Source organism: Canis lupus, unplaced genomic scaffold (genome assembly GCF_011100685.1).
Source record: "Canis lupus familiaris isolate Mischka breed German Shepherd unplaced genomic scaffold, alternate assembly UU_Cfam_GSD_1.0 chrUn_S1802H1999, whole genome shotgun sequence".
Taxonomy (NCBI): domain Eukaryota; kingdom Metazoa; phylum Chordata; class Mammalia; order Carnivora; family Canidae; genus Canis; species Canis lupus.
The window spans coordinates 18,045-31,558 of NW_023330659.1; the positions used below are offsets into that span (position 1 = coordinate 18,045).

The following is a 13,514-nucleotide window of genomic DNA, read 5'->3' on the forward strand; positions in this document are numbered from 1 at the left end:
CTCTTTGGGGTAGTTTCACTCTCAGCCTGGACCACTTGCATCTGAGAAGTGGCAAACATGACAATATTATACTTTCCATTTGTTTTCCTAAAAGCTCCTTAGTCTTTTCCAGAGAAGCTCTTTCTTTGCTTTCCATCGCTTTCCCCTGTTCAGTTGGTATATAAACGTCTATCTCCAGCTCTTTAGGGAGCCTCTTCATCTGAATGCTCCTGCGTGAGTGTGTAAATTAATCTTGTCTTTTCTCCTGTAAATCTGTCAGTTAATTTTTTTTTAATTTTTTTATTTATTTATGATAGGCACACAGTGAGAGAGAGAGACGCAGAGACACAGGCAGAGGGAGAAGCAGGCTCCATGCACCGGGAGCCTGACGTGGGATTCGATCCCGGGTCTCCAGGATCGCGCCCTGGGCCAAAGGCAGGTGCCAAACCGCTGCGCCACCCAGGGATCCCAAATCTGTCAGTTAATTAATAGTCTCTAGATCACTGCATCTGAATTGGTAGGAAGTATTTCCTCCTAGCACACTTACAAAGATATGTAGAGCGGTCCAATTTATAAAGACAGAAAGTTGAAGGGTGGTTTCCCAGGAGCTTAGGTGATAGAGGAATGGAGGGTTATTATTTACTGGGTACAATTTCAATTTAGTAGGATGAAAGAGTTCTGGGGATGGATGGTGGTGATGTGCACAATAATGTGCTTAATGCCACTGACCCGCATATTTTAAAAAATGGTTAAGATGGCAATTTTATGTATATTTTACATAAATATACATAATATAAATATATTTTTACAATAAAAATAGATTATTTAAAAATGATAAAATCATGACTCATGCAGATACAAAAACGAACAAGTGTTAAAGATTTATTTAACCGGCTAGTGAGAAGTCAATTGAATAGGACAGAATGTACATGTCCAGAGACAAGAATTATTTTGCATTGCTATCACTTGTCTTCTGAAGTAGCTTAAAAACCATGAAAGACTAGGAAATAGTGAAGACTAGACTGAACAAGTAAGATATGAGCAATGCATAGTTTTTCACGGAAGTATCCTCTTTCCACCTATCACAGGATAGGGTCTGTCATTCAGCCAGCTCATTCACCCCAGACCACACTAGATTCAAGTCAAAGTCCAACACAGATCAAAATTGACAGAGCTATTTCACTAAAAAAAAAAATCCCAAACACAAATTCACAAAACGGTCTCTAAAAGAAAATTACAGACGAATCTCATTGATAAATACTGGTGCAATGGCATTGATAGTCATAATAGCATGTGACTAAGTGAGAAATACTAGAAATGCAAGGATAGTCCAATATGAGGAAATCTTTTAATAAAACCCACCATATTGGGGATCTCTGGGTGGCTCAGCAGTTTAGCGCCTGCCTTCGGCCCAGGGCTTGATCCTGGAGACCCAGGATCGAACCCGTATCGGGCTCCCTGCATGAAGCCTGCTTCTCCCTCCGCCTGTCACTCTCTCTCTCTCTCTCTCTCTCTCTGACATGAATAAATAAAGTCTTTAAAAAAGACAAAACCAAACCTCACCATATTGACACAAAAGAGAGGAAGAGATCCCACATGATCATCTCCATAAAGGAGAAAAAGATGTAAAGGAAGCATATACTCAATAACCTGAAATTTGGATAAAGGCATTTAACAAAATTTATTTCTGGGTTATTTATAGTTTGAAATTCAAAATAACTGTCAATAAGAGACTTCTGACGGAATATCAGTATTTAAAATGATAATCTATTTTTAATAAAATGAGATAATTTAGACAGGCTATTGATTTTTTTTTAACATAAGAATTTTCCTGTAGGGACACCCGGATGGCTCAGGAGTGGAGTGTCTTCTGCCTTCGGGTCACGGCATGATCCCGGGGTCAGAGATGGAGTCCCACATTGGGTTCCTTACAGGAAGCCTGCTTCTCCCTCTGCCTATGTCTCTGCCTCTCTGTGTATGTGTCTCTCAAGAATAAATAAAGTAAAAAATATTATTATTATTATTATTATTTTTTACCATGTAAGTGACTTTAGCACTCCTAAGACTCAGATGCTTGGTGGAGATGGGCACTTGGGACAAGGGCAAGAGCTGGCTGGTTGCTGGCTTGCTGCAAGACCAACTGGCCATCATCACCAGAGGGGACACAGGTATCAGAAAGGCCATCATGACCAAGATTTTGCAGCTGGGGTGTAATGTGGTCATTGCGTCACGTAACTTTGATTGACTAAAATCTACTGCAGATGAACTGAGCCCACCAGGCTCAGGTCACTCCCATAAAATGCAACATCTGCAAAGAAAAGGCGGTGAACAATTTGGTCAAATCCACCTTAGATATTTATGGTAAGATCAATTTTTTGTAAACAATGGAGGAGGGTCAGTTCAGGTCTCCTGCAAAACACATCAGTGCAAAGGGATGGCATGCTGTGATCGAAACCAAATTGATGAGCACCTTCTACATGTGGAGAGCAGTTTACAACTCCTGGATGAAAGAGCATGGAGGATCCATTCTGAATAATATTATCCTTGTTTAAAATGGATTTCCAGGACTTGTGTATAGTGCAGCTGCCAGAGCAGGTGTTTACAATCTCACCAAATCCTTGGCTGTAGAATAGGCCAGAACGGAGTAAGGAGCAACTGTGTTGCCCCTGGCGTCATTTATTCCCTGACTGCTATTGACAACTATGGCTCTTTGGCAAAAGACGTATTTGGACGGTTAAGAAAATTCCAGCGAAGCAAATTGGAGTTCCTGAGAGATCTCCCTATTGGTCTGCTTCCTGCTGTCTCCTGTAGCTTCTCTTATCACTGGAAAATTGGTGGATGGGGATGGGGCCAGTCTTTGTATATGGGAGTATTTGATATACAACTGGCCTTAGCGAGCGGGGGATATTTCTGTTGTCAAAAGGATGAGGGAGTCTTTCAGGAATAAAGCCAAGCTATGGAAACTACATATGTTTTTTATCCCCAAATGTCTTAGCATCTCCAGAATGCCCTTTGGTACTTTAGAGTTATAATAATTTGTACTGGAAAAATCACTTTCTGCCTTTTGAATGTTATCAGTTATGCCCAAGCAGAAACTATTCCTGAAATAAATGCATTCTTAAGCCCCAACCAATGTTGTTTAGCCTGTGTTTAAAGACTTTTTTATGAATGAAATTAACATACTTTATTATTTTTTAAAGACTTTATTTATTTATTCATGAGAGACACACAGAGAGAGAGGCAGAGACACAGGCAGAGGGAGAAGCAGGCTCCATGCCAGGGAGCCCAATGTGGGACTCGAACCAAGGATTCCAGGATCACGCCCTGGGCCGAAGGCAGGCACTCAACGGCTGAGCCACCCAGGTGTCCCTCTAGAAAATTATTTTTTTCACGCTATACGTCCACCTACCAAAAAGTCCTATTCATTGTGCATCATGGATACATCAGGGATTGGCATCTCAGTAATCAGTATGGGCCTTACCCTCACTGGGTGTTTTATTGGTAGTGGATTTTTTTCTTTCCTATGTGATGCATCTTACAAATTCTTTTTTTTTAAAGATTTTATTTATTTATTCATAGACACAGAGAGAGAGGCAGAGACACAGGCAGAGGGAGAGGGAGAAGCAGGCTCCATGCAGGGTGCCCGACGCGGGACTCGATCCCGGGCTTCCAGGATCACACCCCAGGCTGCAGGCGGCGCCAAACCGCTGCGCCACCGGGGCTGCCCGCATCTTACAAATTCATCTCTCTCAAAGCTATCCGATGTTTGTGAAGAGAGGAGCATTTTATTTTAAAGATTTTATTTATTCATGAGAGACACGGGGTGGGGGGGGGAGAGAGAGAGGCAGAGACACAGGCAGAGGGAGAAGCAGGCTCCATGCAGGGAGCCCGACGTGGGACTCGATCCGGGGAATCCGGGATCATGCCCTGGGCCCAAGGCAGGCGCTCAACCCCTGAGCCACCCAGGTGTCCCTGAGACAGGGAAGCATTGCGGAGGGTTTGTTGCTGCTGGATTTGTGGGAAAGCTCTGAGAGTGGAGGTTGGAGGACGAAGAGTTAGCTGCCAGATTCTCCTGCTGCCTAAACCTTAACTGTGACAGGCAGTTTCCCTCACTTTGCTGAGCCACCTTTCACTGGAATCTTCTCCAAAGAAGCTCGTCTTTTTGTCTTAGCTATCTGTAGTCAACAATCTGGATACTGAAGACTAGATCCTTCTTTTTTTTAAGATTTTATTTATTTATTCATGATAGACAGAGAGAGAAGCAGAGACACAGGCAGAGGGAGAAGCAGGCTCCATGCAGGGAGCCCGATGCGGGACCCGATCCTGGGACTCCAGGATGGCGCCCTGGGCTGAAGGTAGGCGCCAAACCCCTGAGCCATGCAGGGATCCCCTGAAGACTAGATCCTTCAATAATACAGTGAGCTCTTGGGAGAGCTTCCTTTATTTATGTTCATCAGTTGGTTTTTGTTCTTGGGTCAATATTACTTTATGCAAATATCTGGTAAAGTTAGTATCTTTTAGCATTCTCTTGTTTTGTTGTTTCTTCTAGATTAAAGTTATAATTATTTAGACAGATTACCAAAAATATTCTGATTATAACAATAAGTTAAGAATTTATATCTTTTCAATATTTGCTTTCTGCCCTTTGACAAGTCTTTAGTTTTGTTAATTTTATTCCATTACATCAATAATTTGCTATTCTTAATTTTATTTCACATATTTATTATTAATGTCATCCCTAGTGATAGCCTGGTTAGGGTGTGGTTTCTTTCATGTGTCTAAGTTACTTTGCCATTGTACATTTACTATTCAGTTCTTGCTGGATATACTCAACATTCCCATCCAGTCACATCAATAAAAATATTCTTATTATATTAGCCTTTAAAAAATTTTTTTCTTTTAGCTTTCTATTGGTAAAAAAGGTAGAATCATGACTCTCATATAGAGTTATAAAGTGAATATGTGAGGCAGATGTTCTAGCCAATTCAAAAGAAGAATCCAAACAGTGCAGTTATATGACATAAAGGGATGGTGAGATGAATTATGAATAAAGATAAAACTGCTTTTCCACAGGTGGAAATTAGTGGAAAGTCACTACCAGGCTAGATAGAATTATATATCTATCAGTTACCTACAACATACAAGGAGTTACAAAATCGCACAAAGATAATGAACAGGAATCTGAGCTGATAACCTAGAATCTGATCATCTAAAAGGGTATACATTATAAAGGATGCATAGTTTTCCACTGAAATACATGGGTTTTTTTCTATCTCTTTTTCTTTTAATTGCTATTGAGAGCACCAGCACTACATGTCATATTGCATTGGCCACAGCTTTCCCAATGTTGATAGTGTGTATGCTTGTCCTAATTCAAACATCAACAAAATACTGATAGTGCTGCTCGTTCTGTCTTTGTTTCTCTTGGTTCTCATGATATGATCCGTGTCCATAGGTATAGTCACTTTGCCATTTCTAATTCTGATTAGTTCTTTTTCTCTTCTTTACAGTCTGCCTATTTTTCTCCTAATGCTGTTTTTCTGCTAATTATTTTATCTTCAAGTGCTCGTAATTATGCCCTTTCTTCTGCTGCCTTTGTGGTTGATTTTATTCTTATTAAATGAATTGTAGAGTTTATATGTTCGGTGTTCTTTAGTAATTGAAGAATCTGACTATGAATTTGCCTCTAACTAAAAACTTTACTTTACAGCAATGTCCACAATAGCCAAACTGTGGCAGGAGCCTCGGTGTCCATCGACAGACGAATGGATAAAGAAGACGTGGTCTATGTATACAATGGAATATTACTCAGCCATTAGAAACAATGAATACTCACCATTTGCTTCAACATGAATAGAACTGGAGGGTATTACACTGAGTGAAGTAAGTCATTTGGAGAAGGACAAACGTTATATGGTTTCATTCATTCGGGAAATATAAAAAATAGTGAAAGGGATTATAGGGGAAAGGAGAGAAAATGAGTGGGAAATATCATAGAGGGTGACAGCACATGAGAGACACCTAACTCTGGGAAACAAACAAGGGGTAGTGGAAGGGGCGGGGGGACGGGGGGACTGGGTGATGGGCACAGAGGGGGGCGCTTGACGGGATGAGCACTGGATGTTATACTATATGTTGGCAAATTGAACTCCAATTAAAAACTATACAAAACAAATAACTTTGCTTTAGTCTCAAGAACTTTGATGTGTCCCTCGTGCCAAAAGGGAAAGAACACTTTCTTCCCCTGCTTTTCTTTCCAGCATTTCCTTTTGAAAATTTGTGATCCGGGATCCCTGGGTGGCACAGCGGTTTAGCGCCTGCCTTTGGCCCGGGGCGTGATCCTGGAGACCCAGGATCGAATCCCACGTCGGGCTCCCGGTGCATGGAGCCTGCTTCTCCCTCTGCCTATGTCTCTGCTTCTCTCTCTCTCTCTGTGTGACTATCATAAATAAAATAAAAATTAAAAAAAAAAAAGAAAATTTGTGATCCTAATCTTCTTTGTTCTTTTCACACATATGTAATCTTTTAAAAAGCTGAACAAGCCTTTTGCCAGTTTTGCATTCTAGGTGTGTCTTTCTGGAGCCACCTCTGTGAAAGGTGAACACAGAGGAGTGTGGGGTTCTGTCTCCCTAACTCTGTGGAAGTTTTGTCCAAGCACTTGGCTCCAAGTTTTAATTTTTCCTTTGGACTAAGACAGTTGTATGTATGTAATGGATTGTTTCTGCCTAGCTATCTAAAAGGGTGAGATTTCTTTATCATTCCAATTTCTTTAGCTGAATGCCTGTGATATGCATCATGGTCTGGTTTAATGCTTAATAACAAAACTTTCATTCTTGTCTACATTTTGTGAAGGGGTTGTACTGGGTTGACAGGAGATTTTTTTTAAAGAGTTATTTATTTATGATAGACAGAGAGAGAGAGAGAGGCAGAGACACAGGAGGAGGGAGAAGCAGGCTCCATGCTGGGAGCCTGACGTGGGACTCGATCCCGGGACTCCAGGATCCCGCCCTGGGCCAAAGGCAGGTGCTAAACCGCTGAGCCACCCAGGGATCCCCTGACAGGAGATTTTATTTAATTATTTCTCCCCCCCCCAAAAAAATTTTATTTCTCCCAACAGTGTACTTTTTTAATTACTTTATTTATTTATTTATTTATTTATTTATTTATTTATTTATGAGAGCCCAAGAGGGTGGTGGGGAGGGGCAGAAGAAGAGGGAAAGAGGGTCTCAAGCAAACTATATGCAGAGTGCAGAGCCTGGAGCCCTCTGCAGGGCTCAATCCCACAACCCCTGGGAGAAACCAAGAGTTGGACGCTCAACTGACTGCACCACCATGCAGCCCCCCAGCAGTGTCCTTTTGCTGTCTTAACATTCTGTGTGTTATGGTTGTTATTATCTAAAACTTATAAGAAAGTTAAAAGTCAATTTAAGTGATTGTCACGTTATGTATACTCTGGTCCAAAACTTTGAAATCTTTTAAAGACATCTTGAGAAACATTTGTTGCTTTTATTTATTTATTTATTTATTTATTTATTTATTTATTTATTTATTTATTTATTTTGTTGTTGTTGTTGCTGTTGTTGCTTTTATTAAGGACCATCTAGTACACTTGTGATTGGGACCTTATAATCATGACGATTACATTTTTCAAACGGTTGTTACTGATACATACTAGCACCACTGATGTCTATATGTCAATCTTATGTGACACAACCTGGCTGAACTCTATTATTCTGTAGGTTTGTCTAGGATTGTCTTGGATTTCCTGTGTAAAGAGTCATATGATCTACATTTATTAGCACTTTTGTTTCTTCTTTTCCTGTTCTCATACAACCTTTTTCCTTGTAAAAGTGTGACAGGATGTCCAGTACAGTGTTGAATAGAAGCGGCGATATGACATCTGAGTTAGTCCAGGCCCCACAGGAACCAGATGCTAAGATAGGAAAATGTGCAAGGATTTTACTAGGGGAGTTGTCTATGAAGGAAAATGAGGAAGGAGCCAAGGAAGGCTTGGAGAGCTACAGATGGACATAGGCGATGAGGCAATTAGGGAGGCAAGGTGAGGTGGAAGTGTGCCAGATCCACCAGGCACTCTCAAGCAGGTTCAGCAAAGTCCTTGGCGAGTCCTCAAACCAAAGTGTCTCCCAGGAGCTAGTCTGTTGCACGCAGTCCTTGGTGCAGAGCAACACATGTGAGGTGTGGCCCTTGCTCCAGGCTGCCAGGGATTCTTGTGGGCAACAGGGTGGGCCCTGGATCAGTGACACTCCCTGAATTGGACGTGCAGGGTGCATCAGGTGTGCAGGATGTGAATGGTGGCTCTTATTTGACTTTAAAGGCAGTGTATATAGAACACCACTACTAAATATCAGGTTCAGGAATTTTCTTCCTATCCCTTACTTGATTTTCCTGTCGCCATTGACACAGTTAAATAATTAATGACATTAACCCTTCTTGCATTCCTGATATCAATCATACATGATCATCTTTTTAAGAGAACGATTTGTCAGTGTTTCATTGTTTAGGACTTTTACATCCAGCTTCAAAAGTGAGGGGATCCCTGGGTGGCTCAGCGGTTTGGCAACTGCCTTTGGCCCAGGGCGTGATCCTGGAGTCCTGGGATTGAGTCCCGTATCGGGCTCCTGGCATGGAGCCTACTTCTGCGCCTCTCTCTCTCTCTCTCTCTGTCTCTCTGTCTCTCATGAATGAATGAATGAATGAATGAATGAATGAATAAATAAATAAATATCTTTATAAAAAAGTGAGATTGGCCAATAATTGCCAATATTCACTGTTCCTTAAAAAGGGACATATTATATTTCTCAGTTTTCTTGCCAACGCCATAGTAGCATCATAGGAGTGGATTTCATAGCTTGGTGAGATTACGAATGAATGTTTCCTGTCTCTGACTTCTATAGATTCTAGTTTTGTACTGTCCAAAAATGTAGCATGTAGCTACATGTAGCTATTAATTGAAATTAAATAAAACTAAAAATTGAGTTAGTCCCATGAGCCACATTTCAAGTGGTCTGTTGTCACATGTGTCTCATGGCTTTCACATCAGACAGCACGGGTCTAGAAAATCTCTGTCACAGCACAAAGATCTGCTCTGTAGCCTGGGTGGCCTTGGAGGGTAATGGGATGGGGCTACACTTCCCTAGGAAGTGTAGGAAGAAAGCCTAGGAAGCCTAGGAAGAAAGGAGGGTTTAGGCCGTGGAAAGAATATAAGTGACCTGAAATTAACCTGATGCTTCATGAGTGAAGAAAGAAAACCTCCGGTTAAGGACCATCCTGCTAAAAGATAAAAGGGTCAACCAGGAAATTAAGGAAGAATTAAAAAGATTCATGGAAACTAATGAGAATGAAGATACAACCGTTCAAAATCTTTGGGATGCAGCAAAAGCAGTCCTAAGGGGGAAATACATCGCAATACAAGCATCCATTCAAAAACTGGAAAGAACTCAAATACAAAAGCTAACCTTACACATAAAGGAGCTAGAGAAAAAACAGCAAATAGATCCTACACCCAAGAGAAGAAGGGAGTTAATAAAGATTCGAGCAGAACTCAACGAAATCGAGACCAGAAGAACTGTGGAACAGATCAACAGAACCAGGAGTTGGTTCTCTGAAAGAATTAACAAGATAGATAAACCATTAGCCAGCCTTATTAAAAAGAAGAGAGAGAAGACTCAAATTAATAAAATCATGAATGAGAAAGGAGAGATCACTACCAACACCAAGGAAATACAAACGATTTTAAAAACATATTATGAACAGCTATACGCCAATAAATTAGGCAATCTAGAAGAAATGGACGCATTCCTGGAAAGCCACAAACTACCAAAACTGGAACACGAAGAAATAGAAAACCTGAACAGGCCAATAACCAGGGAGGAAATTGAAGCAGTCATCAAAAACCTCCCAAGACACAAGAGTCCAGGGCCAGATGGCTTCCCAGGGGAATTTTATCAAACGTTTAAAGAAGAAACCATACCTATTCTCCTAAAGCTGTTTGGAAAGTTAGAAAGAGATGGAGTACTTCCAAATTCGTTCTATGAGGCCAGCATCACCTTAATTCCAAAACCAGACAAAGACCCCACCAAAAAGGAGAATTACAGACCAATATCCCTGATGAACATGGATGCAAAAATTCTCAACAAGATACTGGCCAATAGGATCCAACAGTACATTAAAAAAATTATTCACCATGACCAAGTAGGATTTATCCCTGGGACACAAGGCTGGTTCAACACCCGTAAAACAATCAATGTGATTCATCATATCAGCAAGAGAAAAACCAAGAACCATATGATCCTCTCATTGGATGCAGAGAAAGCATTTGACAAAATACAGCATCCATTCCTGATCAAAACTCTTCAGAGTGTAGGGATAGAGGGAACATTCCTCGACATCTTAAAAGCCATCTAGGAAAAGCCCACAGCAAATATCATTCTCAATGGGGAAGCACTGGGAGCCTTTCCCCTAAGATCAGGAACAAGACAGGGATGTCCACTCTCACCACTGCTGTTCAACATAGTACTGGAAGTCCTAGCCTCAGCAATCAGACAACAAAAAGACATTAAAGGCATTCAAATTGGCAAGAAGAAGTCAAACTCTCCCTCTTCGCCGATGACATGATACTCTACATAGAAAACCCAAAAGTCTCCACCCCAAGATTGCTAGAACTCATACAGCAATTCGGTAGCGTGGCAGGATACAAAATCAATGCCCAGAAGTCAGTGGCATTTCTATACACTAACAGTGAGACTGAAGAAAGAGAAATTAAGGAGTCAATCCCATTTACAATTGCACCCAAAAGCATAAGATACCTAGGAATAAACCTCACCAAAGATGTAAAGGATCTATACCCTCAAAACTATAGAACACTTCTGAAAGAAATTGAGGAAGACACAAAGAGATGGAAAAATATTCCATGCTCATGGATTGGCAGAATTAATATTGTGAAAATGTCAATGTTACCCAGGGCAATATACACGTTTAATGCAATCCCTATCAAAATACCATGGACTTTCTTCAGAGAGTTAGAACAAATTATTTTAAGATTTGTGTGGAATCAGAAAAGACCCCGAATAGCCAGGGGAATTTTAAAAAAGAAAACCATATCTGGGGGCATCACAATGCCAGATTTCAGGTTGTACTACAAAGCTGTGGTCAAGACAGTGTGGTCCTGGCACAAAAACAGACACATAGATCAGTGGAACAGAATAGAGAATCCAGAAGTGGACCCTGAACTTTATGGGCAACTAATATTCGATAAAGGAGGAAAGACTATCCATTGGAAGAAAGACAGTCTCTTCAATAAATGGTGCTGGGAAAAGTGGACATCCACATGCAGAAGAATGAAACTAGACCACTCTCTTTCACCATACACAAAGATAAACTCAAAATGGATGAAAGATCTAAATGTGAGACAAGATTCCATCAAAATCCTAGAGAAGAACACAGGCAACACCCTTTTTGAACTCGGCCACAGTAACTTCTTGCAAGATACATCCACGAAGGCAAAAGAAACAAAAGCAAAAATGAACTATTGGGACTTCATCAAGATAAGAAGCTTTTGCACAGCAAAGGATACAGTCAACAAAACTCAAAGACAACCTACAGAATGGGAGAAGATATTTGCAAATGACATATCAGATAAAGGGCTAGTTTCCAAGATCTATAAAGAACTTATTAAACTCAACACCAAAGAAACAAACAATCCAATCATGAAATGGGCAAAAGACATGAACAGAAATCTCACAGAGGAAGACATAGACATGGCCAACACGCACATGAGAAAATGCTCCGCATCACTTGCCATCAGGGAAATACAAATCAAAACCACAATGAGATACCTCCTCACACCAGTGAGAATGGGGAAAATTAACAAGGCAGGAAACCACAAATGTTGGAGAGGATGTGGAGAAAGGGGAACCCTCCTACACCGTTGGTGGGAATGGGAACTGGTGCAGCCACTCTGGAAAACTGTGTGGAGGTTCCTCAAACAGTTAAAAATATACCTGCCCTACGACCCAGCAATTGCACTGTTGGGGATTTACCCCAAAGATACAAATGCAATGAAACGCCGGGACACCTGCACCCCGATGTTTCTAGCAGCAATGGCCACTATAGCCAAACTGTGGAAGGAGCCTCGGTGTCCACCGAAAGATGAATGGATAGAGAAGATGTGGTTTATGTATACAATGGAATATTACTCAGCTATTAGAAATGACAAATACCCACCATTTGCTTCAATGTGGATGGAACTGGAGGGTATTATGCTGAGTGAAGTAAGTCAGTCGGAGAAGGACAAACATTATATGTTCTCATTCATTTGGGGAATATAAATAATAGTGAAAGGGAAAATAAGGGAAGGGAGAAGAAATGCGTGGGAAATATCAGAAAGGGAGACAGAACGTAAAGACTGCTAACTCTGGGAAACGAACTAGGGGTGTTGGAAGGGGAGGAGGGTGGGGGGTGGGAGTGAATGGGTGACGGGCACTGGGGGTTATTCTGTATGTTAGTAAATTGAACACCAATAAAAAAAAAAAGAAACTTAAAAAAAAAAAAAAAAAGAAACGACAAATACCCACCGTTTGCTTCAACGTGGATGGACCTGGAGGGTATTATGCTGAGTGAAGTAAGACAATCGGAGGAGGACAGACAGTGTATGTTCTCATTCATCTGGGGAATATAAATAATAGTGAAAGGGAATAGAAGGGAAGGGAGAAGAAACGTGTGGGAAACCTCAGAAAGGGAGACAGAACATGAAGACTCCTAACTCTGGGAAAGGAACTAGGGGTGGTGGAAGGGGAGGAGGGCGGGGGTGGGGGTGAATGGGTGACAGACCCTGAGGGGGACACTTGACGGGATGAACACTGGGTGTTATTCAGTATGTTGGTAAATTGAACACCAATAAAAATTATTTTATTTAAAAAAAGAAGATGTGGTTTATGTATACAATGGAATATTCCTCAGCCATTGGAAACGACAAATACCCACCGTTTGCTTCAACGTGGATGGACCTGGAGGGTATTATGCTGAGTGAAGTAAGTCAGTCGGAGAAGGACAAACATTATATGTTCTCATTCATTTGGGGAATATAAATAATAGTGAAAGGGAATATAAGGGAAGGGGGAAGAAATGTGTGGGAAATATCAGAAAGGGAGACAGAACGTAAAGACTGCTAACTCTGGGAAACGAACTAGGGGTGTTGGAAGGGGAGGAGGGCGGGGGGTGGGAGTGAATGGGTGACGGGCACTGGGGGTTATTCTGTATGTTAGTAAATTGAACACCAATAAAAAAAAAGGGCTAGTATCCTAGATCTATAAGGAACTTTTTTTTTTTTTTTTTGGTTTATAAGGAACTTATTAAACTCAACAGCGGGCAACCCTGGAGGCTTAGCGGTTTAGCACCACTTGCAGCCCAGGGTGTGATCCTAGAGACCCAGGATCGAGACCCACGTCAGGCTCCCTGCATGGAGTCTGCTTCTCTCCCTCTCCCTCTGCCTGTGTCTCTGCCTCTCTCTCTCTCTC

At 41.2% G+C, this 13,514-nt stretch overlaps 1 pseudogene; it reads left to right on the forward strand.

Annotated features, from left to right (window-relative positions):
• The first annotated feature begins 1,568 nt into the window (after positions 1-1,568).
• On the forward strand, positions 1,569-3,011 carry LOC119878673 (annotated as a pseudogene).
• Positions 3,012-13,514: the final 10,503 nt, after the last annotated feature.